This window comes from Phoenix dactylifera, chromosome 2 (genome assembly GCF_009389715.1).
Source record: "Phoenix dactylifera cultivar Barhee BC4 chromosome 2, palm_55x_up_171113_PBpolish2nd_filt_p, whole genome shotgun sequence".
Taxonomy (NCBI): Eukaryota; Viridiplantae; Streptophyta; class Magnoliopsida; order Arecales; family Arecaceae; genus Phoenix; species Phoenix dactylifera.
Genome location: NC_052393.1, coordinates 26552466 through 26558801, shown reverse-complemented (window position 1 = coordinate 26558801; position 6336 = coordinate 26552466). Strand labels below are relative to the sequence as shown.

The 6336-nt window shown below is 40.4% G+C and overlaps 1 pseudogene; it reads right to left on the bottom strand.

Annotated features, from left to right (window-relative positions):
* Positions 1–905: 905 nt before the first annotated feature.
* On the bottom strand, positions 906–5666 carry LOC103724212 (annotated as a pseudogene).
* Between the last annotated feature and the right edge of the window lie 670 nt (positions 5667–6336).

Genomic DNA, 6336 nt, shown 5'->3' with positions numbered 1-6336 from the left:
AACCATTGCACTTTCAACAATGAAAAAGGAATTCTCATCACATGATCAGGCTCTCCAATGGCATATTGGTTGCAACAGTCTATGATCATATGTCCATCATGCATGCCCCCGTCAGAGACTTTTAGGTAAAGCAAACCCCATCGTAAGGACTTTGCGAACGTGTGTTTAATCCCACACCGATTATTTGCTGAAGAAATTTTAGGTACTTATATAGAACTAAGAAACTCAAAAAATACTTTTTCGATTAATCTTTTTGAATAAGGTCCTAGATTGTAACATTGCATTCTACCTGCCGGTATGCATTAGTGAAGTACACCAGAGTCTGATGGACCCTCAAAAGCCTAAACGTGACACCATAAAGAAGGAGCATGCATGCCAGCGATTGGAGAAGCAATGAGGAGGGGAGCAGCAATTAGAGGTGTCCCTTCCAGCCTTGTAAGCTTTGGCAGATCTCCATCATCTTTCCTTTTCCTAAAATCTCTAGTTTCATCACTGTAACTTCTGTTGTTCCAATTCAAACTTCCCAAAGTTCCATGGCGATAAAGACCAACCGGCATGGCAAAGGCCTTTAATCCCACCCAACACAGATCATATTGAAAGCAGTCAGGCCTAGACCATAGACACCCTTTTTTTTCCAGAAAGTTTGTGGAAGTAGCTGCACTTTGGCCCCACATATTTCAGTGGAAGGGAATAGAGAGGCAGGATAGCAACAAAAGCTGAAGACACAGAACAACCCCTGTAGCCGAGACAAAACAACATGGTACTAAAGATCATATTGGTACTATTGCCTGAATTTGAGGAACAGAACTTGGGAAAACTTCCAGTGCAACCGCGCACTGACGCAGAGCAATTTGACTGCTGCCCAGGTTTCACATGTTCAGACTAGAAAACCACATTCCAGTAGCTTTAATATCTCCAGGCAACTGGATTCCAAAACTAACTTGCATTAAGTTTTCATAAGCATTACAAGCTATATATATTAAAAGATCACACGAGTTTCAATCCCAAAAAAAAAAAAATCAATGTCTCGACAGCAAAAAATCAAAAGCATAAAGAGGATCTCAAAATACTGGCTATTAAACCAGAAGAGGATCCCTGGCCATCAAGCAAGTCTCCCGACCAACTTCGCAGCTGCACATGCATGCCCACCACAAGACTTTCAGTCATCTGGAATGACAAAAAAAGTAGAATGAATCGGTAAGCTTGCTAAATGAGTGCAGAACAAGGGATGCAGCCTTTAGTATTGAGACATACCATTAGGGGATCTGGAATTGGTGGTGGAGAAGCCAGAGGATGTCATCGGCATAGAGATTGAGAGTTGGGTTGTGGAGAAAGAATTCTGGTTGGTCCTCTCATCTTCAAGGTCAGACCACATATCCCGTGTCCTAGGCCACTCATCGAAGAAGGGTCGGAGCGATCGGCTTTCATGCTTCGCAGGTTCTGACCCAAACTCACTACTGAAGAAAGCATGCTGCTGCTGCTGCTGCTGCTGCTCTGGCTTTGACAGAGAGCTAATGGAAGCCTGCCGCGGATCTTGCAGTGCTGGAAACTGAAGATTACTGCTCTGCAGAGAAGAGTTGTTCCTTGCTTCGAAAAGAGGAAGCGATGACATCGGAGATGGCATGAGACGCCATGAATTGTCCAGGGAAGAGTCAACTCCAAGGCCCCCTGTACTTTCAGAAGCTTCAGAAAAGAGACTATGCTCGTCCAAGTCGCCTTTCGTTCCATATGGGTACCTGAATTAAAGAAGCAGATGAAAAAGGGTCGGTCGCAGACCGCATTTCTTTCATACAAGCCTCTCAACCATTAAACTTGTAAAAATGTTTAAATGAAAAGGCATTAGGAATTCAAATTCAGAAATTCAAGTCTAAAGAGTGCTGCAGCAGAGTGCACTGTGATGATATATATACGTCATATGTCCATTACCAACCTAAGCATTTCCTAGACAATATTCGGGATTGCATTTACAATTATCAGACAGAAATCCTTCACTTGTTATTCAAGGTTGCCTGCCGCCCTAATTTCAACAGAGTAACTCAAGCATGATTCTAGTTGAACTAAACCAAGCTTCTCTTGCTGTTAAAAAGACCGATAGAAATTTGATGATCTGAGAGACACTTAAATATATGTAATGTAACCATGCACTGGATGCTGCAAGCTTGGAAAGAATATCATGGATTAGTTCAGGTTACGAAACTAAGAGGGGTCGTTTCCTCATGCAAAATTATGTCTTTCATAAATTCATATGCAGCTCCCATGAAATCCTCAATAACTAAAACCATCCATGCTTAAAGATAGCGATACAAATAATAGATAATAGACATCTTCGATGAATATGCTTAGCCAACATAAATATTTAGACAAGACATTAGTTGCAGAAACATATTATCGACAAAACAATAAAAGCTTCTTGGATGAACTTGTAACAATTAACCGACCACAATATGATATCAATAAAAGATAAGACACTTTCAACTTACAAATGGAACCTAATGCAATTTATTATTACCTAGTATAGGAGGGAAAATATCAATAAAGAGCAACTTTCCAATTAAATTGAGAATCCAAAGATTCATGAAAGAGTAGACGAGATGATCTTACATAAAAACCGAACCTAGAAAGAAACTGATAAATTTGCAAAATATAATATAAAACACCAAAAAGGAGTGCCAAAGATTAATCACAAATGAATCACATGAGGCTGCTTTACTGCAAAATGATTGAATGGTTGTTACTCACCCTTGCCAGGCGGCTGCAAATAGAAACATACAAGGGACAGTAGACCACTACCGGAAAGTTAAACAATGTAAAAGGTCCCTTCTTTAAAAGTAACACTACATTGCAAAATACCAAAGCATCCCAGTTTCTGTCTGTATGCTCATCATAGTATGCAGAACTAGCTTAATAGGCTATATGATGCTATCTTATAACAAGATTTCACATGCAAGCACTAAGGATTTGTGTTCACATAACACATAATTACACTGTTGAGGACGAGAAAGCTTAAAGTTGCCTGAGCAAATGAAACCTGAGATGAAATAATAACAAAGAAAGCTTAAGCATGATCATTTCTAGCAACTTATAGCACAACGTATATGGAAAAGATGATTTCAGTTAAAATAAGAATCATTACCAATGTGGACTACTTCTTAGCTTCTCCACTTAGTAAAGCCAATTGTGCCATGATTACAATGATTCTATCTAAGTTAGGTATTCCCCCAGGTAGTTTGAAATGACTAAGAATCCTCGGGCAAATACATATGCATTCATTACATTCTGTAATCATTTCCACAAGAGTTACCTATATATCTTTAGTTCTTGGATATGCATGGGAAGAAGAAAAACCTTAAAGCTTGAAAAGCTAAGCCTATTCAAACTCGGAGCTTGCCCCATAACAATTATATTTTGGATCTTAATCAATACTAATCTAGCTTTCTGCAAGAATGTCTCTAAAGACTTAAAAAAACTAATTAACTAAAGCTGCAGAAAACAGAAAACCAAAGCACCAAACTGGAAAACAAGTACAGTATAATATAAGCATTTTGTAGATGGAGGACAGGCATCTTTCTAAGACAGTAAGTGGCAGATCTGAACTCTAAAATCCTTCCATCATTGATGGAAAGCATGTCAAAGTTGGCAAGCAACCTGCTCTTGTCACCCAGAAGCCAGAGCAGAAATTTTAGTCAAGTCTTCTAGATTTATAGCATCTAAACCCATCAAGAATATAAGGTGGCAGAAAAGCTTGTCAGCTCACGGGGGAACAGGAAGATCAGATTAAAGCTTGGCATCTGATGTGTTCCACTTCTAAACAGGAAGATCAGATTAATTCTGTCGAACACCCAAGATTAGAACCTTATACCAATAACAGTGCAAATCACATGGACTCGAACCTTTCTAAGGTTCTCCTCGATTAAGATTGTTAATTTCAGAGCATAAACTATTAGAGGAGATATCCACAAAGGGGGAACAGGGAAAGCAGGACACCTGAACTCTTTTCCAGCAATTCCATAGGAACCAGGATAGATTGATAGCTGAGAGGAGCCGGCGCCACTGGGGAAAGAACCCGCAAGAGAGTTCAGGGGAATGCTCCGGGAGCTACCACCACCGCTCCCACCGCTCCGGGCAAGCGATGTCACGGTTGATGCACAAGGGGATTGAGCCTGTGGAGGTGCTTCCACAGGCTTTCTTGAACGGTTGCGGCCCGCGATGCATGTGGCGATCGCAGTACTTAGAGTCAGGGCAAGCTCCCTTGGAGCACCGCCACTTCTTCCCATCCGTCCGCCGGCAACGCCAGGGCTCCGGGTCCAGGTCCTTTCCAAAGTAGGGAGAATAACCCACTGAAGGTGATCAAAACACAAATCAATAAATGCGACCCAAAAATTAGATTGAAAACCTCGCTTCTTGATCAAAAAGAAGGTAAAGAAATAAGAATGGGACTTCGACAGGCCGCCGGCACTTCTCCGTCAATAAAAGAACGATTCATCAATACGAAACAAACCCCAAAAAAATCTTCGAAAAATGCACATAAAATGGCGATAAGCTGTCGCTCCTGCTAACAGAACAGCCCCCAAAACAAACTACCGTGACCCCGGGCAAACAAGGAAAGAGGTAGGCTCGATATACTCCGGCAGCAGTAATAGAAAGCTTTAGTCGCAATAAAAGTAGAAGACTTCTTAGTGGAAACCACATAAAAAACTCCTCTTTGAACCATTAATAAAGCAAACATATGTAGGGATGGCATCCCATTTTGCTTTGATATGGATCGGAAATCATAGAGATGCGATTGCGATTTCACCGAAAAGAAATCCAATCACAACGAACAATCAATACAATACGAATCAACGAAAAAGTTGCAAAGATGGCGGAGAGCAGAGCAAAGAAAAACCAATAGCAACATCACGTTTTTACCACAAGACAAGCCAAAGCCCCCTCCAATAAACCCTGAAAACATTGCAAAAGCCAATGCAGCACCATTCTCCAACTGAACTCCTAAAAGGAAAACACCGAAGAGAAACGAAAGAGACAAAAAGACCGGAACTTTGCGAACCAGCTTCACAAAACAGAGCGAAAAGAGATCAAAGAACACGAGAACAAAAGGGTCTGAGCATCGCGCTCACAAGCAGAAGCAGAGGGGTGGTGGTAGTAACGGGACGCCACGGACTCGACGCTGTTGCGGAAGTGGCGGACGAGAGTGTCCGGCACGACATTCCCCATTGCCAGGTACTTATAGATAAGCGCCTGGAGTTCCAGCTCCTGCCACTGCGACATCGTGAAGAGCGGCCGTGCCACCGCCGCCGTCGTACTGTTCATCTGCCCCCAGTCCACAGCTCCTCCCTCTCCTGTCCCAATCCTAATCCCCCGCTCCACCCTCTCTCCACTGCAGTAGCAAAAAAAAAGGCAAAAAAAAGTAAAAAAAGAGACGGTGGGGAGAGAGAGAGAGGCTCCCAGAGGAGAGACATACCCCAGGGGGCGCCAGAAATGGGCTGGGGAGGGGGCGGTCGCATCGCCAGAGGGTGAGGTGAAGGGTTCCGCCATTTTGAGATAGCGGAAAGAAGGGAAGCAGAATAGAGATGACAGAGAGAGCGAGAAACGGACAGCCCTCTCTGTCGCAGGGACCGAGGTGTGCCTTTTATGGAAGCTCAGCCGCTCCTCCCTTGGGGACAGTTTCTTTCTTTCTTTCCTTCTTTCTCTCTTTTTTTTTCCTTGTCCTTGTTTTTAATTCTCTCTCCCGATGGTGATACCACATTACCACTGCATTTAATGCAACTTTATCCCTCCTCTTTCTCTAACGCCGTCACCACCCAGATACTCTGAGGCCCCATTGGACGTAACTGTTATAATATAATATTTATATACTATAGTATAATAATATAATTTAATTTAATTTTATATAATATAACATATCAATATATTATATTATATTATATTATAATATTTATTATATAATATAATAAAAAATATAAATATTATAATTATAAATAATAATATATAGTAATAAGAATTATAATATTTTATTATGGATATTTTGGTTCTTAAAAAAAATTAATAAATCAAAACAGCTTATTTCCGATAGATGCTAAAAGTGTTTTTAAAAAAACAGAATTTTTTTTTCAAAAAGTTGTTTTAGTTTTTTTCGATTTTTTTTACCAAACACTCGTATTTCATCCAAAAATATTTTTAGAAGATGTGAAAGTACTTTCTGACTCACCAAAAGCTTGTCAAATGGGGTCTAAGAATTTTTTCTTAAATACATACCATTATAAAATTATGGTTGTAATGACAATTATTAAACATTAGAATAAAAATAAAATTAATAAAAAAATAATTTTATTTTAT